This window comes from Somniosus microcephalus, unplaced genomic scaffold (genome assembly GCF_052327205.1).
Source record: "Somniosus microcephalus isolate GS21.2 unplaced genomic scaffold, FLI_Smic_1.0 unresolved_chr2, whole genome shotgun sequence".
Taxonomy (NCBI): domain Eukaryota; kingdom Metazoa; phylum Chordata; class Chondrichthyes; order Squaliformes; family Somniosidae; genus Somniosus; species Somniosus microcephalus.
This window is the reverse complement of record NW_028225180.1, coordinates 65,890,027-65,914,541: the sequence shown is the minus strand read 5'-3', so window position 1 is coordinate 65,914,541 and position 24,515 is coordinate 65,890,027. Positions and strand designations below refer to the sequence as shown.

Here is a 24,515-nt window from a genome sequence, read left to right as displayed (position 1 = left end):
CATCCCCATTTTGACGTTATGTTGGAGGCAAGTTCATTGATGAAGCAGCTGAAGATAATTGGGCCTAGGACACTGCCCTGAGGAACTCCTGCAGCGATGTCCTGCAGCTGTGATGATTGACTTCAATCACCACAACCATCTTCCTTTGTGCTAGGTATGACTCCAGCCAGTGGAGCATTTTCCCCGATTCCCATTGACTTCAGTTTTACTGGGGCTCCTTGATGCCACACTCGGTCAAATGCTGCCTTGATGTCAAGGGGAGTCACTCTCACCTCACCTCACCTCTGGTATTCAGCTCCTTTGTTCATGTTTGGACCAGGGCTGTAATGAGGTTGGGAGCCGAGTGGTCTTAGCGGAACCCAAACTCGGCATCAGTGAGCAGGTTATTGGTGAGTAAGTGCCGCTTGATAGCACTGTCGATGACACCTTGCATCACTTTGCTGATGATTGAGAGTAGACTGTTGGGGCGGTAATTGGGCGGGTTGGATTTGTCCTGCTTTTTTTTTGTGGACAGTTTTCCACATTGTCGAATAGATGCCAGTGTTGTAGTTGTACTGGAACAGCTTGGCAAGAGGTGCAGCTAGTTCTGGAGCACAAGTCTTCAGCACCATAGCCAGGAAGTTGTCAGGGCCCATAGCCTTTGCTATATCCAGTGCGCTCAGCCGTTTCTTGATATCATGCGGAGTGAATCGAATTGGCTGATGACTGGCTTCTGTGATGATGGGGACCTCGGGAGTAGGCCGATATGAATCATCCACTCGGCACTTCTGGCTGAAGATGGTTGCAAATGCTTCAGCTTTGTCTTTTGCAATTATGTGCTGGGCTCCACCATCACTGAGGATGGGGATATTCATGGAGCCACCTCCTCCCATTAGTTGCTTAATGGTCCACCACCATTCATGACTGAAGGCAGATTGTACTTGTATACTTGCAAAGAAACAGTTTGCAGGACTATGAGGAGAGGGACTAATTGAATCGCTCTTTCAAAGAGGCAGGCCGGATGGGCTGAATGGGCTGTATGATTCTGATTTGTTGCAGATTGAAGGGGATCATTTTGCTGCAAGGTGATGTTGACCATTTTGCGACAGGTTCATGGCGGCCATTTCCCGTTGCCTGTGGGGCACCATTTTTAGAGCCCCAGCTGCACTCTTTTGCTGACACTCAGTCTCACCATCTTGTGTAAATTGTATATCCAGCCTCCCAAGTAAGACCACCCACTTCAATAGACCGACAGGTCACGTCTGTAGCGTCATTTATAGAAGGCGGGATGTATTTTTCAGGAACCTTCATTTAATATATTAAAACAATTAAGCCAGCTTTTATGAAAATAACGAGGCGACCAGGCGTGAGCTGAAGTAAGCGGTGGAGTTTTATTAACGCAACACAGGGACAACAACAATAACTTGCATTTATATAGCGGCTTCAATGTAATGACACGTCACAAGGCAATTATCAGACAAAATTTGATACTGTCCCACAAAAAGAGATTTTAGGACAGCAGCAGCAGCAGCAGTGCGGACCTGGGTGGAGCGGCGGCGGTGATAAAATGGAGCCCGAGGTGCAGGTAGGCCCCACAGCAGCAGCAGCGGCAGTGCAGACCTGGGAGGAGCGGCGGCGGTGATAAAAGGTGAGCCCGAGGCGCAGGTAGGCCCCACAGCAGCAGCAGCAGCAGTGCAGACCTGGGAGGAGCGGCGGCGGTGATAAAAGGCGAGCCCGAGGCGCAGGTAGGCCCCACAGCAGCAGCAGTGGCAGTGCAGACCTGGGAGGAGCGGTGGCGATGAAAGGCGAGCCCAAGGTGCAGGTAGGCCCCACAGCAGCTGCGGCGGCAGTGCGGACCTAGGAGGAGTGGTGGCAGTGATAAAAGGCGAGCCCGAGGAGCAGGTAGGCCCCACAGCAGCAGCAGTGGCAGTGCAGACCTGGGAGGAGCGGCGGCGGTGATAAAAGGTGAGCCCGAGGAGCAGGTAGGCCCCACAGCAGCAGCAGTGGCAGTGCAGACCTAGGAGGAGTGGTGGCAGTGATAAAAGGCAAGTCCGAGGAGCAGGTAGGCCCCACAGCAGCAGCAGTGGCAGTGCAGACCTGGGAGGAGTGGTGGTGGCGATGAAAGGCGAGCCCGAGGTGCAGGTAGGCCCCACAGCATGAGCAGTGGCTGTGCGGACCTGGGAGGAGCGGTGGCAGCGATAAAAGGCGAGCCCGAGGAGCAGTTAGGCTTGCCAATCTCAGAGCTCCGAGAGCGTGAGAGATAAGTAAAAAGTTATCAAAGTGTGACGTCACCACAAAGCAGGTAAGTGATTGGTTGGTGAGTATTTCTCTCTTTCTCGTTTTTTCCAAACTTAAATTTTCTGGTTTATAGTTTCTAGGGTCTCTGTTGTGTAGCGGGGACTGCTGTTAAACAAGGGCCCTTGAGTATACCATTTAATTGTAGTGTAATTGGTGGGAATGATTTGATTTAATTTAATTTGAATTAATTAAAGGGTAAGTCATGGCAGGACAGCTCAGCCCCGTGGCATGCTCCTCCTACACTATGTGGGAAATCAGGGACACTTCCTGTGTCCCTGATGACCATGTGTGCGGGAAGTGTATTCAGCTGCAGCTACTGGCAGACCGCATTGCGGTGCTGGAGCTGCGAATGGATGCATACTGGAGCATTCGCGATGCTCAAGACATCGTGGATAGCACGTTTAGTGAGTTGGTCACACTGCAGGTAAAGGATGCAAAGGCAGGAAGAGAATGGGTGACCACCAGGCAGAGTAGTAGGTGCAGGCAGGTAGTGCAGGGGTCCCCTGTGGCCATCCCCCTCTCAAACAGATATACCGCTTTGGATATTGGTGCGGGAGATGGCTTATCAGAGGAAGGCAGCACCAGCCAACTTCCTGGCACCGTGGGTGGTTCTGCAGCATAGGATGGGAGGAAAAAGAATGGGAGAGCTATAGTGATAAGGGATTCTATTGTAAGGGGAATAGATAGGCATTTCTGCGGCGGCAAACGAGACTCCAGGATGCAATGTTGCCTCCCTGGTGCAAGGGTCAAGGATGCCTCGGAGCGGCTACAGAGCATTTTGGAAGGGGAGGGTGAACAGCCAGTTGTCGTGGTGCATATAGGTACCAACGATATAGGTAAAAAAATGGGATGAGGTCCTAAAAGCTGAATATAGGGAGTTAGGAGGTAAATTATAAAATAGGACCTCAAAGGTCGTAATCTCAGGATTGCTACCAGTGCCATGTGCTAGTCAGAGTAGAAATCGAAGGATATTTCAGATGAATACATGGCTAGAGGAATGGTGCAAGGGGGAGGGATTCAAATACCTGGGACATTGGAATCCGTTCTGGGGGAGGTGGGACCAGTACAAACCGGATGGTTTGCACTTGGACAGGACTGGGACCGAGGTCCTAGGGGGAGTGTTTGCTAGTGCTGTGGGGGAGGGTTTAAACTAAAATGGCAGGGGGTTGGGAACCTGTGCAGGGAGACGGAGGAAAGGAAAACAAGGATAGTAGCAAAAGACAGAAAGGAGAAAAGCAAAATTGGCAGTCAGAGTAATCAAGGGTTTAAATCAAACATGGTCACAGTAAATAATAAATCTAAAAGGTCTAAGAGAGTTAAAAAAACAAGCCTGAAGGCTTTGTGTCTTAATGCGAGGAGCATTCGTAATAAGGTGGATTAATTAGCTGCGCAAATAGATGTAAACGGATATGATATGATTGGGATTACAGAAACATGGCTCCAGGGTGACCAGGGCTGGGAACTCAACATCCAGGGGTATTCAATATTCAGGAAAGATAGGCAGAAAGGAACAGGAGGTGGGGCAGCATTGCTGGTTAAAGAGGAGACTAACACAATTGTAAGGAAGGATATTAACCCTGATGATGTAGGATCTGTATGGTTAAAGCTGAGAAATACCAAGGGACAGAAAACGTTAGTGGGAGTTGTATACAAACCCCCAAGCAGTATGTGAAGGTTGGGGATGGCATTAAATGGGAAATTAGAGATGCATGCAATAAGGGCACAGCAGTTATCATGGGTGACATTAATCTACATATAGTTTGGGCTAACCAAATTAGAAACAATACTGTGGAGGAGGAATTCCTGGAGTGTATACGGGATGGTTTCCTGGACCAATATGTCGAGGAACCAACAAGAGATCAGGCCATCTTAGACTGGGTATTATGTAATGAGAAATGAATAATTAGCAATCTTGTTGTGCAAGGCCCCTTGGGCCGGAGCGATCATAATATGATAGAATTCTTCATTAAGATGGAGAGTGAAGTATTTGACTCAGAGACTAGGGTCCTGAATATAAATAAAGGAAACTACGATGGTATGAGGCACGAGTTGGGTAGGTTTGATTGGGGAATGTTACTCAAAGGGTTGACGGTGGATAGGCAATGGCAAACATTTAAAGATCACATGGATGAACTACAGAAATTGTTCATCCCTGTTTGGCATAAAAATAAAACAAAAAAGGTGAATCAACCATGGTTAACAAGGGAAATTAGGGATAGCATAAGATCCAAGGAGAGAACGTATAAATTGGCCAGAAAAAGCAGCAAACCTGAGGATTGGGAGCAGTTTAGGATTCAAAAAAGGAGGACAAAGTGATTAATTAAGAGGGTGAAAATAGAGTATGAGAGTAAGCTTTCAGGGAACATAAAAACTGACTGTAAAAGCTTCTATAGATATGTGAAGAGAAAACGTTTGGTGAAGTCAAGCGTAGGTACCTTGCAGTCAGAATCAAGGGAATTTTTAATGGGGAACAAAAAAATGGCAGACCAATTAAATACATACTTTGGTTCTGTCTTCACAAAGGAGGACACAAATAACCTCCCAGAGATGTCGGAGAACATAGGGTCTAATGAGAGGGAGGAACTGAAAGAAATCATTATTTGTATGGAAATGGTGTTAGGGAAATTGACGGGATTGAAGGCCGATAATTCCCCAAGACCTGATAATCTACATCCTAGGGTACTTAAGGAAGTGGCCCTAGACATAGTAGATGCATTGCTGGTCAACTTCCAAAATTCTATAGACTCTGGAACAGTTCCCATGGATTGGAGGGTAGCTAATGTTACCCCACTATTCAAAAAAGGTGGTAGAGAGAAAACTGGGAATTATAGACCAGTAAGCCTGACATCGGTAGTGGGGAAATTGCTGGAGTCCATTATAAAAGATGTAATAGCAGAGCACTTGGAAAACAGTGACAGGATCGGACAAAGTCAACATGTTATTACAAAAGGAAAATCGTGCTTGACTAATCTACTGGAATTTTTTGAGGATATAACTGGTAAAATAGATAATGGAGAACCAGTGGATGTTGTGTTTGGACTTTCAGAAGGCTTTTGATAAGGTCCCGCATAAGAGATTAACATGTAAAGTTAAGGCACATGGGCTTGGGGGCAAGGTAGTGACTTGGATAGAGAACTGGTTGGCAGACAGGAATCAAAAAGTTGGAATAAATGGGTCATTTTTCGAGTGGCGGCAGTGAGTAGTGGGGTACCGCAGGGATCGGCCCTATGACCCCAGCTATTCACAATATATATTAATGATCTAGACGAGGGAACTAGAAGTAATATCTCCAAGTTTCCAGGCGACACAAAGCTGGGTGGGCGTGTGTGCTGTGAGGAGGATGCTGAGAAACTCCATTATGATTTGGACAGGTTGGGTGATTGGGCAGATGCATGGCAGATGCAGTATAACATGGATAAATGCGAGATTATCCACTTTGGTGGAAAAACAGGAAGGCAGATTATTATCTGAATGGCAATATATTGGCAGAAGGGAAAGTGCAATGAGACCTGGGTGTCCTTGTGCACCAGTTGCTGAAGGTAAGCATGCAGGTGCAGCAGGCGGTTAAGAAGGCAAATGGTATGTTGGCTTTCGTAGCGAGAGGGTTCGAGTACAGTAACAAGGATGTCTTGCTGCAGTTGTACAGGGCCTTGGTGAGACCACATCTTGAGTATTGTGTGCAGTTTTGGTTGCCTTATCTGAGGAAGGATGTTCTTGCCATGGAGGGATTGCAGCAAAGATTCACCAGACTGATGCCTGGGATGGCAGGAATGACGTATGAGGAGAGATTGGGTCGATTAGGCTTATACTCGCTGGAGTTCAGAAGAATGAGAGGGGATCTCATTGAAACTTATAAAATTCTAACAAGACTAGACAGACTTGATGCAGGAAGGATGTTCCCGATGGCTGGGGAGTCCAGAACCAGGGGCCACAGTCTAAGGATAAGGGGTAAGCCATTTAGGACAGAGATGAGGAGGAATTTCTTCACCCAAAGAGTAGTGAACCTGTGGAATTCTCTACCACAGAAGGCAGTTGAGGCCAATTCATTAAATATATTCAAGAAGGAGTTGGATATATTTCTTAAGGCTAAAGGGATCAAGGGCTATGGGGAGAAGGCAGGGACAGGGTACTGTATTTGGATGATCAGCCATGATCTCATTGAATGGTGGGGGAGGCTTGAGGGGCCGAATGGCCTACTCCTTCTCCTATCTTCCATGTTTCTATGACCCAAAGCTCGGTGAAAATGGTAGGTTTTAAGAAGCATTTAAGAGGAGGGGGAGAGAGAGGTAGTGCTGTGAAGAGATTTAGGGAGGAAATTCCTGACTATAGGGCCTTGGCAGCAGAAGTCATGACACCAATGTGGAGTGCAGCAATCTCGAAGGGTTATAGGGATACCTGTTACAGAGTCCGACTCCTCACTGGGAGAGACACACACAGTACACAGGGACACTTGTTACAGAGTCTGACTCCTCACTGGGAGAGACACACACTACAGGGACACTTGTTACAGAGGCTGACTCCTCACTGGGAGAGACACACACGGTACACAGGGACACTTGTTACAGAGTCTGACTCCTCACTGGGAGAGGCCCACACTGTACACAGGGACACTTGTTACAGAGTCTGACTCCTCACTGGGAGAGACCCACACTGTACACAGGGACACTTGTTACAGAGTCCGACTCCTCACTGGGAGATACACACACTGTACACAGGGACACTTGTTACAGAATCTGAGGTGGCTCGCCCTCCCCGCGATGAAAGACCAGACACTGGCTCTGAGATGTTGGTCTGAAAGTTCAAACATCAGAGGATCCGTGGAATGGTTCATAAAGTCCCAGATAGAGGCATTACAATTCATTCCTAGAGCTGCTTCTCTTTTATTGGGATAATACTTCATACAGAATTGTTTTTAACTAACTTTGTTCATTGTTAAGCTAGTTGTCAAACCGGTTCGATTAGTATTTTGAAGCAGCAGCTTCCAGTCAGAGGGCGGAGATTGGCTCAAATTTCAAATAACAAGGATCAGCTCCAATTACCAAACCGTGATTGGCAGGAAGAAAACCAGGAACAGCCTCCTGATTGGTGGCAATGTGTTTACAAAGACAGAACTGGCAGGCTCCACATGGAAAGGGAGTTTCTGCGGATCCAGGTAAGGTTCATGTAGTTTGCAGCCCGTGTCCAGTGTCTAACTTTAATCTCCCTGTTTAAAGCCGGTGTCTTCCGGTGAGATGATGTTCCACGGGCCCTCTCCCCGCAGCTCTAGCCATTCTCTCAGTGTGAGCTCGGACAGTGACCCAGGGCAGAGGCTCTGTTTAACAGCGAGGGTCCCGGGGACCAGCCCGCTCCTTTTCTGCACCGCCCTTCTCAATCTTCAGAGTGATGGAGTGAGATGATTCAGAGTGTTATCCCATCCCAGGCAGTGTTGTCTCCCTGAAGCCTTCCTCCTCTCTCGGGATTTGTTTTTGAACAGTAACTGGCAGTGTGTTCACTCACCGCGTCATTTGGGGTCGGTTTTATATTTGAAATGCTCACAGGCGGGAGCAACCTGCTCCGGACGAAATTATAGTACAAAAACAACAACAACTATTAATATAGCGCCTTTAATATCCCCGCCCCGGTCACCTCACCATGCTCTCGCCCCTTCAGTCACTCTCACTTCCCACATCTATTCTCCCCTCCTCTCCGTTTTATGCCACTTCTCTCTTCCATCACCATCCCAGGCACCGTCTGCCTTCCTCTCCCCACCTCCTTCCACCTAAAACGTCCCAAAGAGCTTCACAGCAGCAGTATAATACAAGATAGGACACCGACCTACCAAAGGAGATATTGGAGCAGATGATCGAAAGCTTAGTCAAAGAGGTTTTTAAGGAGTGTCTTAAAGGAGGAGAGAGAGGCGGAAAGGTTTGGGAAGGAATTTCACAGTTGAAGGCACGGCCACCAATGGTGGAGTGATTAAAATCGGGGATGCTCCAGAGTCCAGAATTCGAGGAGCGCAGATATCAGGGGATGGGACAGGAAGGGGTACGAAAGGAGAGGAGGTTGCGTAGGGAGGGGGAGAGGAAGGGCCAGTGAGAGGTCGGGAAGCAGGTGAGGGGGATTGCAGGGCACAGAAGAAGGGATAGGGAATGGGGAGCGGAAGAAAGTGGGTAGAAGAAGGCTGACGGTGCCTGGGAGGGTGATGGGTGGAGGGTTGGAAGGGTGTTAGGTGGGGGTGGGAGGAGGTGTGGGCAAGAGAGGGGAGAGAGTAGAGGCGTAACAGGGAGAGGACGAGTGAATAGATGTGGGGAAATGACAGGAACTGAAGGGGCAAGAGAATGATGAGGTGACTAAGGATGGGGAGGGGATTTGGTAGTGAAAGATCAGGGTAATGTAACCTCTAAACATCTTTGTTTGTCCGCATTCTCGCTCTTGCCCATCCTGTGTAAAGCCGATGTCCCAGGTGAGAGATGTCCCCCAGGAGCTGCTCAGGAATGTGTCCAGTTGATAAGACTGCGCTCAGACACTGACTGAGAGCTGTTTATTTTACCCTGAGGCTTCACGGCTCAGACCCTCCTGTTCCCCACCAACCTCCCCACACACACTCTCTTTCAAGAAAGTTTGGGGGACGGGGCACCATGAACACGATCTCTGGCGGTTTCCACTCACTGGGTTTAACCACGGCCCCTCCCACGTTCGATACTCAGCACCCCTGGTCATGAAACCCCCCTCAGGCCAAGCATCAGGTAATCGGTTGGTCTTTTACTAATTAAAACAAAATCAAAATACTGTGGATGCTGGAAATCGGAAATAAGAACAGAAAATGCTGGAAACATTCAGCATCTGTAACAGTCTAGAGGGGCTGAATGACCAAACCCTGTTCCTATATAAAAGGGGCTGAATGGCCTCCTGTTTCTATGTAACTTGTTCGAGGGGCTGAATGGCCTCCTCCTGTTTCTATGTAACTTGATCGAGGGGCTAAATGGCCTCCTGCTGTTTCTATGTAACTTGATCGAGGGGCTAAATGGCCTCCTGCTGTTTCTATGTAACTTGTTCGAGGGGCTGAATGGCCTCCTATGTCAGACCTGTTGATTTACTTTGACTAGAAGCACCTCCTTCTTTTCGAAAACAATGAGGAATGTTTAAGATGGAAAAAGAACCTCGGGGGCTGTAAGCAAATGTTGCACATAGGGTGGGGCTCTGATGCAAATCTTGCATACCAAGAAACGATCCAATTACTGTCTGTGATTTGCAGAAAGAAAACCAGGAACAGGCTCTTGCTGCAACACCATTACAAAGGGACAACTTGCAGACTCTGTGCGTAAATTGAGAGACAAACAATATCCTGTCGGATCAAGTTACGTGAAATGCACCATCTGAGATTGAGGTCTGTGTCCATCTGCACTTCCTCCCCTTGTTTTTCAGATTTAATGCCGATTTTACATGTGGGATATATTACCCTGCGCCCGGAGAGCTCCTCTCTCTCTCCTGCGGATGGAGCCATTCTCTAAGCATGCGCTCAGTGACCGAGGGCAGTCTGCATAACACTGGGGGAGTCACAGCTCAACCCGGTCCTGTTCCCCACAATCCTTCTCCAGCACACATTTTATAAGAGGGTTCAGCGACAGGGAGCACAAAGTCTGGAGATTTACTCCATCCCAGTAATGCCACAAATCATTACTCGTTCTTTGCAGCTCAGTCAGAGAGCAGTTGGTACCTGGAGCCTTCTTCCTCTATGTGGATTTTGACCCAGCGACAAAGATGGAACAGTGATGTGAGTCCAAGATAGGATGATTGGTGACTTGGAGGGGAAGTTTGAGGTGATGGTGATCCCATTTACCTGCTGCCCATGTCCTTTTAAGTGGTGGAGGTCGTGGGTTTGGGAGGTGCTGCCGGAGAAGCCTTGGCGAGTTGCTGCAGTGCAACTTATCGATGATACATACTGCAGCCACGGTGTGCCGGTGGTGGAGGGAGTGAATGGTTAAGTTGATGGATGGGAACATAACATAAGAATTAGGAGCAGGAGTAGGCCGTTCAGCCCTTTGAGCCTGCTCTGCCTTTCAATAAGATCATGGCTGATCTTCGGCCTCAACTCCACTTTTGCGCCCGATCTCCATATCCCTTCATTCCCCTAGAGTCCAAAAATCTGTCTACTTCATCCTTGAATATACTCAACGACTCAGCATCCACAGCCCTTTAGGGTAGGTAATTCCAAAGAGTCACAACCCTCTGAGTGAAGAAATTCCTCCTCATCTCAGTATTAAATACCGACCCCTTATCCTGAGACTATGCCATCTAGTGCTACACTCTCCAGCCAGGGAAACAACCTCTCAGCATCTACCCTGTCAATCCCCCTCGGAATCTTGTATGTTTCAATGAGATCACCTCTCATTCTTCTAAAGAGAGTAAAGGCCCATTCTACACAATCTCTCATCATAGGACAGCACTCTCATCCCAGGAATCAATCTAGTGAGCTTTGTTGCACTGCCTCCAAGGCAAGTATGTCCTTTCTCAGATAAGGAGACCAAAACTGTGCACAGTACTTGAGGTGTGGTCCCACCAAAGCCCAGTACAATTGTAGTAAGACTTCCTTACTCTTGGACTCCAACCCCCTTGCAAGAAAGGCCAACCTGCCATATGCCTTCCTGATTGCTTGCTGTACCTGCATGCTAGCTTTCTGTGTTTCCTCTCTGAGGACACATAAATCTCTCTGAACACCAACATTTAATCGTTTCTCACCATTTAAAAAGTATTCTGTTTTTCTATTCTTCCTACCAAACTGAATAACCTCACATTATACTCCATCTGCCACCTTATTGTCCACTCACTTAACATGTCTATATTCCATTGCAGGCTCTTTGTGTTCTCTTCATAGCTTACTTTCCCACCTAACTTTGTATTGTCAGCAAACTTGGATGCATTGTACTCGGTCCCCTCATCTAAGTCATTAATATAGATTGTAAATAGCTGAGGCCCAAGCACTGATCCTTGCGGCACCCCACTAGTCACAGCCTGCCAACCTGAAAATGACCTGATTATCCCTACTCTGTTTTCTGTCCATTAACCAATCCTCTATCCATGTTAATATATTACCCCCAACCCCATGAGCCCTTATCTTGTGTAGCAACCTTTTATGTGGTTGCCCTTTATCTACCCTGCCAGTTACGTCCTTAAAAAAACCTGAATAAATTTGTTAAACACAATTTCCCTTTCATAAAACCATGTTGACTCTACTTATTATGATTTTCTAAGTGCCCCATTACAACTTCCTTAATGGATTCCAGCATTTTCCTGACAACTGATATCAGGCTCACTGGCCTGTAGTTCCCTGTTTTCTCTCTCCCTCCTTTCTTGAATCGTGGGGTTACAATTACTACCTTCCAATCAAGCGAATTGTTTTGTAGTGGATGATGTTGAGCTGCTTAGGATGAAGGCAACTTTGGCAAGGCAGCATTTATTGCCCCACCCTAGTTGCCGTAAGAAAGTGGAGTCCGTGTGAGGTTGGAGTTGTGGCAATGTTCGGGATCAGCACAGGGAATATTTATCTGCATTTGATGGTGCAAAAATGGTGGGCTGAAATGAGTTCTGGGTTGGGACGCGTAACAGGCAGTGTCGCATGGGTCGGCTGTTTTATGCTCCTCACGATATTCAATTCCATCAACTTCAATAGAAAGGAATATCGGGGGAGCTGTATAACAGTCGGCAAATGCGATCCTGCATGTTTTGTGACCCGGCTCATGTCCAATTTCACCCCCTATGTCTGAAGCCCAACAGTGATCTGTTCCGTAGAGCGTGGGTCTGTCACATTGTAGGGCACGAAACATAGAAGATAGGAGCAGGAGTAGGCCATTCGGCCCCTCGAGCCTGCTCCGCCATTCAATGAGATCATGGCTGATCATCCAAATTCAGTACCCTGTCCCTGCCTTCTCCCTTTAGCCTTAAGAAATATATCCAACTCCTTCTTGAATATATTTAATGAATTGGCCTCCACTGCCTTCTGTGGTAGAGAATTCCACAGGTTCACCACTCTCTGGGTGAAGAAATTCCTCCTCATCTCTGTCCTAAATGGCTTACCCCTTATCCTTAGACTGTGACCCCTGGTTCTGGACTCCCCGACCATCGGGAACGTCCTTCCTGCATCTAGTCTGTCTAGTCCTGTTAGAATTTTATAAGTTTCAATGAGATCCCCTCTCATTCTTCTAAACACCAGCGAGTATAAGCCCAATCGACCTAATCTCTTCTCATAAGTCATTTCTGCCATCCCAGGTATCAGTCTGGTGAATCTTCGCTGCACTCCCTCCATGGCAAGAACACTCTTCCTCAGATAAGGCGACCAAAACTGCACACAGTACTCGAGGTGTGGTCTCACCAAGGCCCTGTACAACTGCAGCAAGACATCCTTGTTCTTGTACACGAACCCTCTCGCTATGAAGGCCAACATACCATTTGCCTTCTTAACCGCCTGCTGCACGTGCATGCTTACCTTCAGCAACTGGTGCACAAGGTCACCCAGGTCTCGTTGCACTTCCCCTTGTCCCAATCTATTGCCGTGCAGATAATAATCTGCCTTCCTGTTTTTGCCACCAAAGTGGATAACCTCACATTTATCCACGTTCTACTACATTTGCCATGCTTCTGCCCAATCACCCAACCTGTCCAAATCATACTGGAGTTTCTCGGCATCCTCCTCACAGCACACACGCCCACCCATATATATATATATTGTGAATAGCTGGGGTCCTAGGACCGATCCCTGCTGTACCCCACTAATCACTGCCTGCCACTCGGAAAAAGAGCCGTTTTTTCCAACTCTTTGCTTCCTGTCTGCCAACCAGTTGTTTATCCAAGTCAGTACCTTGCCCCCAATCCCATGTGCCTTAACTTTACACGCTAATTTCTTATGCGGGACCTTATCAAAAGCCTTCTGAAAGTCCAAATACACCACATCCACTGGTTCTCCCTTATCTATTCTACCAGTTACATCCTCAAAAAATTGCAGTAGATTAGTCAAGCACGATTTACCTTTTGTAAATCCATGTTGACTTTGTCCGATTCTGTCACTGTTTTCCAAGCGCTCTGCTATTACATCTTTTATAATGAACTCTACCATTTTCCCCACTACCGATGTCAGGCTTACCGGTCTATCTACCACCTTTTTTGAATAGTGGGGTAACATTAGCTACCCTCCAATCCATGGGGACTGTTCCAGAGCATAACAAATTTTGGAAGATGACCAGCAATGTATCTACTATTTCTAGGGCCACTTCCTTAAGTACCCTAGGATGTAGATTATCAGGCCCTGGGGATTTATCGGCCTTCAATCCCGTCAATTTCCCTAACGCCATTTCCCTACAAGTACTGATTTCTTTCAGTTCCTCCCTCTCATTAGAGCCTATGTTCCCCGACATCTCTGGGAGGTTATTTGTGTCCTCCTTTGTGAAGACAGAACCAAAGTATGTATTTAATTGGGCTGCCATTTCTTTGTTCCCCATTATAAATTCCCCTGATTTGACTGCAAGGGACCTATGCTTGACTTTACCAATCTTTTTCTCTTCACATATCTATAAAAGTTTTTACAGTCAGTTTTTATGTTCCCTTACTCTCATACTCTAATTTCCCCCTCTTAATTAATCCCTTTGTCCTCCTTTGCTGAATCCTAAACTGCTCCCAATCCTCAGGTTTAATGCTTTCTCTGGCCAATTTATGTCTTCTCCTTGGATCTTATACTATCCCTAATTTCCCTTGTTAGCCACGGTTGAATCACCTTTTTTGTTTTATTTTTATGCTAAACAGGGATGAACAAATTCTTTAGTTCATCCATGTGATCTTTGAATGTTTGCCATTGCCTATCCACCATCAACCCTTTGAGTGACATTCACCAATCAATACTACCGAACTCGCGCCTCATGCCATCGTAGTTTCCTTTATTTAAATTCAGGACCCTAGACTCTGAGTCAACTACTTCATTCTCCATCTTAATGAAGAATTCGATCATATTATGATCTCTCCGACTCAAGGGACCTCGCACAACAAGATTGCTAATTAATCCTTTCTCATTACATAATACCCAGTCTAAGATGGCCTGATCTCTAGTTGGTTCCTCGACATATTGGTCCAGGAAACCATCTCGTATACACTCCAGGAATTCCTCCTCCACAGTATTGTTACTAATTTCGTTAGCCCAATCTATATGTAGATTAAAGTCACTCATGATAACTGCTGTGCCCTTATTGCACGCATCTCTAATTTCCCGTTTAATGCCATCCCCAACCTCCGCATTACTGTTTGGAGGTCTGTATACCACTCCCACTAACGTTTTCTGCCCCTTGGTATTTCTCAGTTCTACCCATACAGATTCCACATCATCAGAGCTAATATCCTTCCTTTCAATTGTGTTACTCCCCTCCTTAACCAGCAATGCTACCCCACCTCCTTTTCCTTTTTGCCTATCTTTCCTGAATATTGAATACCCCTGGATGTTGAGTTCCCAGCCTTGGTCACCCTGGAGCCATGTTTCCGTAATCCCAATCATATCATATGCATTTACCTCTATATTTGCGCAGCTAATTCATCCACCTTATTACGAATGCTCCTCCGGCTTGTTTTTTTTAACAGTCTTAGACGTTTTAGAATTATTATTTACTGTGGCCATGTTTGATTTAAACCCCTGATTTCTCTGAATGCCACCTTTGTTTTTCTCCTTCCTGTCTTTTGCTTCTATGCTTGTTTCCCTTTCCTCTGTCTCCCTGCTCAGGTTCCCAACCCCCTGCCATTGTAGTTTAAACCCTTCCCCAGAGCAGTAGCAAACACTGCCCCTAGGACATCAGTTCCAATCCTGCCCAGGTGCAAACCGTCCGCTTTGTACTGGTCCCACCTCCGCCAGAAACAGTTCCAATGTCCCAGGAATTTGAATCCCTCCCCCTTGCACCATTCCTCTAGCCACGTATTCATCTGAAATATCCTTCTATTTCTACTCTGACTAGCACGTGGCACTGGTAGCAATCCTGAGATTATTACCTTTTGAGGTCCTATTTTTTAATTTACCTCCTCACTCCCTATATTCAGCTTTTAGGACCTCATCCCATTTTTACCTATATCGTTGGTACCTATATGCACCACGACAACTGGCTGTTCACTCTCCCCTTCCAAAATTTTCTGCAGCCGTTCTGAGACATCCTTGACCCTTGCACCAGGGAGACAACATTGCATCCTGGAGTCACGTTTGCAGCCGCAGAAACGCCTATCTATTCCCCTTACAATAGAATCCCCTATTACTATAGCACTTCCACTCTTTTTCCTCCCATCCTGTGCAGCAGAAACACCCACGGTGCCAGGAAGTTGGCTGCTGCTGCCTTCCTCTGATAAGCCATCCTCCCCAACAATATCCAAAGTGGTATATCTGTTTGAGAGGGGGATGGTCACAGGGGACCCCTGCACTACCTGCCTGCGCTGGTGGTCACCCATTCTCTTCCTGCCTGTGCCGCCTTTACCTGCAGTGTGACCAACTCCCTAAACGTGTTATCCATGATGTCCTGAGCATCGCGAATGCTCCAGTATGTATCCACTCACAGCTCCAGTGCCACAATGCGGTCTGTCAGTAGCTGCACCTGGATACACTTCCCGCACACATGGTCGTCAGGGACACAGGAAGTGTCCCTGATTTCCCACATAGCGCAGGAGGAGCATACCATGGGGCCGAGCTGTCCTGCCATGACTTACCCTTTAATTAATTCAAATTAAATTAAATCAAATCAATCCCACCAATTACACTACCATTAAATGATATACTTAAAGGCCTTGGTTTACCAGCAGTCCCTGCTACACCACAGACACCCTATAAACTATAAACCACAAAATTTAAGTTTGGAAAAAAGGAGAAAGAGAGAATACACCAACCAATCACTTACCTGCTTTCTGGTGACGTCACACTTCGATTACTTTTTACTTCTCTCCCTCCCTCTGAGCTCGAAGATTGTTAAACCTACCTGCGCCTCGCCTCTTTATATCACCGCCGCCGCCTCGCTCCACACAGGTCCGCCGCCGTTGTGGGGCCTACCTGCTCCTCGCCTCTTTATTATCACCGCCGCCGCCTCGCTCCACACAGGTCCGCTGCCGCCACCGTTGACAAAGATGCCAATGTCCTGAGTTCACTGTCCAAGATTCACCGCCTCCGAGCGTATTCTTTAACATTAGTCGCAAAGGTACATACTTGTAATGGTGCAACATCCTCGTGTCCTTCTCAGTCGAAACCTTCTGTTTAGGTCCTCTTAACCGACTCACCAAATTGAACATGGAACCACTTTCTGTTTCAGGACTTCGCAGAAAACTTCACAACAACTGAAATCACCATGGCTGAGGATCCGAATCAGAAAGAAAAACCAAATGGAACCGAAACAGACACAGGCAGGTGGCTGCAGTGTGTGAATCTTCAAAATAATAGGGCTCAGAGCATCAGGTTCAGATTTTAAACAATAACTTGCAGTTTACACAAGAAGCAGTGGCAGCATGATTAATATGGGCAATTGATATGAACACCAGCTAAATATTGGCTGTATCAGAACAAATTATCCCAGTTGATTGGGAATGATTTGAAATTCCTGCATCACGTCAGGGGTGCAATGGATTTGATTGACAGCAATGATCATCTTCATTCGCATTGCCTACAAGTGCACTTAAACTGTGCTTAAGTGAGCTTGTCAATGATAATAAGGAAATGGTGGACATGTTGAATAATTACTTTGCATCAGTATTTACAGTAGAGGAAGAGGATAGCGTGCCGGAAAGCCCAAGGAAACTGGTATTGCATCAGGGACAGGGTTGCAACAAAATTTATGTAATCAAATAACAGTAGTGAAGAAAATAATGGCACTAAAGAGTGACAAATCCTCAGGACCAGATGGTTTCCATCCCAGGGTTTAAAGAGTGCAGGTGAGCACATTTAATGCCGTAACTATAATCTTCCAAAGTTCTCTCGATTCAGGAACCGTTCATAGAGATTGGAAAATTGTTCATGACACTCCGCTATTTAAGAATGGTGAGAGAGGGAAATCAGGGCATTATAGACCAGTTAACCTAACATATGTTGTCAGGGAAATTACTCGAGTCTATAATTAAGGATAGGGTGACTGAACAGGTTAAAAAAAAATTCAGCTGACCTGAGAGACCCAGCATGGATTTGTAAAAGGCAGCTCATGCCTGACGAACCTGATTGAATTTTTTTGAAGAAGTGACTAAAGTAGTGGACAGGGGAATGTCTATGGATGTTATTTATATGGACTTCCAGAAGGCATTTGATAAAGTCCCTCATAAGAGACTGTTAGCTCAAGTTGAAGCCCATGGAATTGAGTGCAAATTATTGACCTGCTTAGGAAATTGGCTGAGTGGCAGGAAACAGAGTAGGGATAATGGGAAGGCATTCTAATTGGCAGGATGTGACTAGTGGTGTCCTGCAGGGATCGGTGTTGAGGCCTCAACTATTCACTGTATTTATTAACATCTTGGATAATGGGATAGAAAGCCACATCCAAATTTACCGATGACACAAAGATAAAAGGCTGAAAATTCAGTAGGGTTAGCGCCCCATTTGAGGCGCTAGAGTGCCTAGCGCCGGAGTTATGGCCAGTTTGTAAATTCAGTGGGGCCCTGCCATCGGCGTTAGACCGGTTGCGCTGCGTCGGCACCGATGACGTCATCGGTGTGCGCAGCGTCCCGGTTGCCGCGGTGACGGGCCCCAATGCCGAAATTGAGTTGCGGCCGCCTCGCCCGTGGCAGCCGCAGCTAACGATGTTTCAGCAGAGTCCTACGCGAGTTAGCGCCGGCGCATTAAGGTCGCGCGGCGGCTGGCCGCTTTCCTGCCGGCCGCCTGCCCGCACCTCCCTCCCTGGACTCCTCCACCCCCCCCCCCCACGGAACAGATGCGTCTGGCCTGCGAGCCCGGCACTTCTCCGAGGTGCCGGGCTAATTTTTTTCAAGATTTCAACGGCCAGCGGGCAGGTGCAGGCAGCTCCTCCTTAACTGAAGGAGGAGGCCTGCACTTCCCCAGCCTGCCGCACCGCATCGGGTGCCGCAGTGCCGGAATTGCGCCGCAATGCGGCAGTCAGCGCCCATTTCGAGGCGCTGACACCCTCCTGTAGCGCCGGCAGCCGTTTGGGCGCGGCGCTACTGAATTTTTGGCGCGCGCAGGGGGACTTAGCGCCGGCGCTAAATTTCCGGCGCTAAAGCCCTGGCGCGGCGCCAACTGAATTTCTAGGCCAAAAGGCCTTGTAGGCCATGTAGATGAAACCCTAAAATGACAAAGAGATAGTGATAGATTAAGTGAATGGACAAAACTGTGTTAAATGGATTTCAATGTAGGCAAATGTGAGGTCCTCCACTTTGGACATTAAAAAAGATAGAACAGGGTACTTTCTAAATGGTGAAAGGCTAAAAACAGTGGAGGTCCAAAGAGACTTGGTGATCCAGGTACATAGATCATTAAAATGTAATGAACAGGTACAGAAAATAATCAAAAAGGCTATTGGCCTTTATATCTAGAGGACCAGAATGCAAGTGGGTCGAAGTTATGCTACGGCTATACAAAGCCCTGGTTAGACCACACCCGGAGTACTGTGAGCAGTTCTGGACACCACACCTTAGAAAGAATATGCAGCGTAGGTTTACCAGAATGATAACCTGGACTTCAAGGGTTAAGTTACAAGGTGAAATTAGGGTTGTATTTCCTAGAGTTCAGAAGGTTAAGGAGTGATCTGATCGAAATTTTCAAGATATTAAGGGGAACAGATCGGGTAGACAGAAAAACTATTTCCGCTGGTTGGGGAGTCTAGGACTAAGGGGCATATTCTAAAATTTAGAGCCAAACCATTCAGGAGTCAAATTAGTAAGCACTTCTACACACAAAGGGGTTAGAAGTTGGGAACTCTCTTCTGCAAATGGCAATGGATGCTGGATCAAATGTTAATTTTAAATCAGAGATTGATAGATTTTTGTTAGCCAAAGGTATGGGGCAAAGGCAGGTATATGGAGTTAGATCAGCCACGGTCTCATTGAATGGTGGAACAGGCTCGAGGGGCTAAATGGCCTACTCCCATCCCTATGTTCCAATGTTCTAACATAAGGGAGGTCAGAGAAGGGATAGGGCCAAACTTCCATTGCGAAGTATAATGCCTATAAATTCCTCTAATAGCTGAGTCCTCCCAGCTTAGCATCCAGCTTTATGTTAAACAACCTCATTACTCTTGTCTCTGCTGGTCTGTCAAGCTGCTTATCGCAAATATGTATCACTCTGATTAATATAAACATCTTGATAGTTGTTTCAAATCAAGATTTTTCTAATATCCATTATGTTCTGGGGAGTTCCTAGAGTTTAAAAGCCCAATTAGATAAAACAGAAGTGAGTTCAAGCCCATATATCTTTCTGTAAGTATCTCATCCTGGAGGTACAGTATGATACCCCAAACACTACATGAATCTGAAGCAAGTGTTCTGGAGTCTGATCGTGACATAAATCATAAGTCCCAAAAGCTCTGTTTCAATTACATTTATTGTTCTCACCAAATGATCACTCGCTACTTCTACAGAAGTCACAGAACAAGCCCAATGTTCAATTTGTGAGAAGGTTTTAGCTGTGATCCACCCACATGTCCTGTGCTGATATCTCGATTTACAAATAGCACCAAATAACTAGATCTGTGTAGCACCTTGCCAATACTGACCAGTACAATGGGGGTGATTTGAACTTTGAGCGATATTATAAAGTGGCCAATATCGAATTGGCCGCCCATTATGTACCCGCTAATTTTCATTTCCATTCACATCATTGGAAAGGAAAATCGAGCGGGGTGTGTAACGGGCGTCTTATTCAATATCGTCCATTTTACCCTATCGCCCCAACTTAAAGTTGCCCCAATGTCTCCGAGATTTCATTAGTATTTAGTATGTCGACGAAACTGGAACTGTTTGTATCACAAAATGAAAAAGCGACTTTCAATGACGCAATAAATATATTTAGATTACTGACAAAAGGTCATCAACCTGATAGGCTAACTCTCTCTCTCTCTCTCTCTCTCTCTCTCTCTCTCTCACTATCTATCTCTTTCTCTCTCTCCACAGATGCTGCCTGACCTGCTGAATCTTCCCAGCATTTTCTGTTTTTATTTCAGATTCCCAGCATCTGCAGTATTTTGCTTTTGTGTAAATATATTTATACACTTTGTTCACAGATCCCGTCTCCCAGTGCCTTGAAAATTTCACCGATTGTGACCTGTTCAAGGTGACGATGTTCTACCGGGACAGAATAGAACAGGCGATTGAAGAAGGGGTGAGGGGCGTCAGCCTGGTGTTAACGTACGAGGAACATTTTAATGGGCAAGAACATCAGGTAAGTGGGAGGAACGCAGTGAGTTTGATTAATTTCAACATGGTGAAAGTTAAATGAGATCAGATGTGTTGGTTTCTTTTGGTGAAATTGATCTACTCAATCAGGGAGGATCTCTGCGGATATTAAGAATGTACAGACCAATGCTGAGGCCTCCACCAGACTGTGCAATGCTTCAAAGTATAGCAATATGCCAAGTGTCAGCTGTGGCTCAGTGGGTAGCACTCTCTCTTTTGAATCAGAAGATTGTGGGTTCAAGTCCCACTCCAGAGACTTGAGCACGATAATCTAGGCTGACACTCCAGTGCAGTGCTGAGGGAGTGCTACACTGTCAGAGGTGCAGTCTTTCAGAAGAAACATTAAACCAAGGCCCCATCTGCTCTCTCAGGTGGACGGAAAAGATCCCATGACACTATTTCAAAAAGGAGCAGGGGTGTCCTGGCCAATGTTTATCCCTCAATCAGCATCACTAAAACAGCATCCCTGGTAATTATCACATTGCTGTTGCGTTTCCTACATTACAACAGTGATTACACTTCAAAAGTACTTCATTGGCTGTAAAGCACTTTGGGACCTCTTGAGGTTGTGAAAGAGCTCTTTAAATACAATTCTTTCTTTCAATATCTGAGAGAGCAGACAAGACAGGTTTTCTCCGGGTGCTCCGGTTTCCTCCCACAGTCCAAAGATGTGCGGGTTAGGTTGATTGGCTATGATAAAAAAAATTGACCCTTAGTGTTAGGGGGATTAAATACGTGGGGTTACGGGGATAAGGTGGGATATGTGTTGGTGTAGGGGTTACGGGGATCGGGTGGGATATGTGTCGGTGCAGGCTCGATGGGCCAAAAATGGCCTCTATCTGTACTGTGAGGTTTCTGTGATTCTGTGATTCTGAAAAACGCCAGGATGGAGGACTCAGTTATCACATAACCAAAATGTTTTAATTGCAGGAAAAAGAGGAGGGATGCAGGTATTCTAAATGTTAAGGGCTGTAAACAATCTGGTTTTATACAGCCTGTGGACCTTGGACTGTGAAGACAAAACACAGGATATAAACCTTAAGCGAGACCAATGGTCATCCCATTCACAGTACAATGACCTTGTGCAGCACATTTCCCACTAGTACCAATGCAGCGAACATAATCTCGTGTTTATAGAGATTATGGTGGTGAATGGATATGTTGATAATCAAGTTACAGAGTCATAGAGTTATACAGCACAGAAAGAGGACCTTCGGCCCATCGCGTCCGAGACGGCCATCAGGCCTTGTCAAATCTAATTCAATTTTCCAGCATTTGGCCTGTAGCCTTGTATGCTATGGCATTTCAAGTGCTCATCCAAATGCTTCTTGAATGTTGTGAGGGTTCCTGCCTCTACTACCCTTTCAGGCAGTGAGTTCCAGAGTCCAAACACCCTCTGGGTGAAAAAGTTCTTCCTCAAATCCCCTCTAAACCTCCTGTCTCTTACCTTGAATCTATGCCCCCTTGTTATTGATCCCTCTACTAAGGGAAAAAGTTCCTTTCTATCTACCCTATCTATGCCCCTCATAATTTTGTACACCTCAATCAGGTCCCCCCTCAGCCTTCTCTGCTCCAAGGAAAACAACCCCAGCCTGTCTAGTCTTTCTTCATAGCTGAAGCGCTCCAGCCCAGGTAACATCCTGGTGAATCTTCTCTGCACCCTCTCCAAAGCAATCACATCCTTCCTATAGTGTGGCGACCAGAACTGCACACAGTATTCCAGCTGTGACCTAACCAGCGTTTTGTACAGCTCCATCATAACCTCCCTGCTCTTATATTCTATGCCTTGGCTAGTGAAGGCAAGTATCCCATATGCCTTTTTAACCACCTTATCCACCTGTTCTGCTGCCTTCAGGGATCTATGTACATGCACACCAAGGTCCCTCTGATCCTCTGTCTTTCCTAGGGTCTTACCATTCATTGTGTATTCCCTTGCCTTGATAGTCCCTCCAAAATGCATCACCTCACACTTTTCAGGGTTAAATTCCATTAGCCACTGTTCCGCCCATCTGACCAACCCATCTATATCGTCCTGCAGACTGAGGCTTCCCTCCTCGCTATTTACCACCCCACCAATTCTCGTTTCATCTGCGAACTTACTGATCATACCTTTTACGTTCACATCCAAATCATTAATTTAGACCACAAACAGCAAGGGACCCAGCATCGATCCCTGCGGTACCCTACTGGACACAGGCTTCCAGTCACAAAAACAACCTTCAACCATCACCCTCTGCCTTCTGCCTTGTGCCACTAAGCCAGTTTTGGATCCAATGTGCCAAGGCACCCTGGATCCCATGGGCTCTTACCTTCTTGACCAGTCTCCTGTGCGGGACTTTATCGAAAGCCTTACTGAAATCCATGTATACCACATCCACTGCACTACCCTCATCCACACACCTAGTCACCCCCTCAATAAATTCAATCAAATTAGTCAGACATGATCTTCCCTTGACAAAGCCATGCTGACTATCCCTGATTAATCCTTGCCTCTCCAAGTGGAGACTAATTCTGTCCCTCAGAATTTTTTCCAATAATTTCCCTACCACTGATGTTAGGCTCACTGGCCTGCAATTCCCTGGTTTATCCCTACTACCCTTCTTGAATAATGGTACTACGTTAGTTGTTCTCCAGTCCTCTGGCACATCCCCTGTGGCCAGAGAGCTTCTGAAAATTTGTGTCAGAGCCCCTGCAATCTCCTCCTTTGCCTCACACAGCAGCCTGGGATACATCTCGTCCGGGCCTGGGGATTTATCCACTTTTAAGCCTGCTAAAACCGTTAGTACCTCCTCCCTCTTGATGCTAATATGTTCAAGTATATCACCGCACCCCCTGCCTGATTTCTATGTCTACATCGTCCTTCTCCATAGTGAACACAGATGCAAAAAATTCATTTAAAACCCCACCTATATCTTCTGGCTCCACACACAGATTGCCACTTTGGTCCCTTAATCTATATATATAAAAGAGCTCTTCTGTCTGTCCCGATGTCTGTCTGTCCCGATGTCTGTCTGTCTGTGTTCTATATGTTTGAAAGTTATAGAGCGTACCGACGCGCGCGTCGCCTCAAAAGAAAGCTTGCGATTCCGCACCGGTGATAGGCGTATTTACGTTTCGGCCGGACAAAAATCGCGCCCGCGCTATCCAAAAAACGTTCAGCATTCCGCTCATTAGCATCTCATTAGCGACCGTGTGACGTCGAGGTCGACCAATCGTACGGCGGGTTCCTGGTGCATGCCATCCTACAGTTGAGTGTCGAGTGACTCAACGATTGACCAATCCTACGCTTCGGTGACCTGACCGGTCAACCAATCGGTGCGTGTGTGGGCGGGCCTTATCCTTCTGAACTGAGGTGAGTGGCCGCCATCTTGATTTTTCACGATTTTTTCCCCACACTTTCAATGTGTTAGGGAACTAAGGTAAATATTTGAATTGTGTTAGGGAATTAATTAACAATTTATTTGAGTTTTATATTGTGTTTAGCAACCCCCCCCCCCTCCTCCTCACCCTCGCGCAGGGAGGACTCGGGGCTGCTCTCCAGGCCCGCTGCAGGCAGGCCTGAAGCTCAAAAAATTTCTCTCTCTTTTCTCTCTCTCCTTCTCCTCTTCCCTCTCTGTCTCTCTCTACTTCCCCCTCTCAGGTTTGACGGTGTCAGGGCCGGAGCGCGGGATGGCCGCCCGAAGTGATCCGCTCACTAACGGCTGCCAGCCCGCGGGGATTCCCTGCCTACTCCCCGTGGGCCGCCTCGCGCCACTGGCACTGACCGCGCATGCGCCGCCCGCCCGCGAGAGCCCGCTCTGGCTTTTTTTAAACGGCTGTCCCCGATCTCAATCGGACACGGGAGTCTGCCAACCGGGTCCAAAGGCCCG

The 24,515-nt window shown here is 46.8% G+C and overlaps 1 long non-coding RNA gene across 1 annotated transcript; it reads left to right on the top strand.

The window, feature by feature from the left end:
* The first annotated feature begins 7,253 nt into the window (after positions 1-7,253).
* Positions 7,254-21,461, top strand: LOC147092762 (uncharacterized). Its single transcript, XR_015075020.1, has 4 exons — positions 7,254-7,429; positions 9,512-9,643; positions 16,569-16,659; positions 20,475-21,461. It is a non-coding gene; the product is annotated as an uncharacterized LOC147092762 (long non-coding RNA).
* The last annotated feature ends 3,054 nt before the right edge of the window (positions 21,462-24,515 follow it).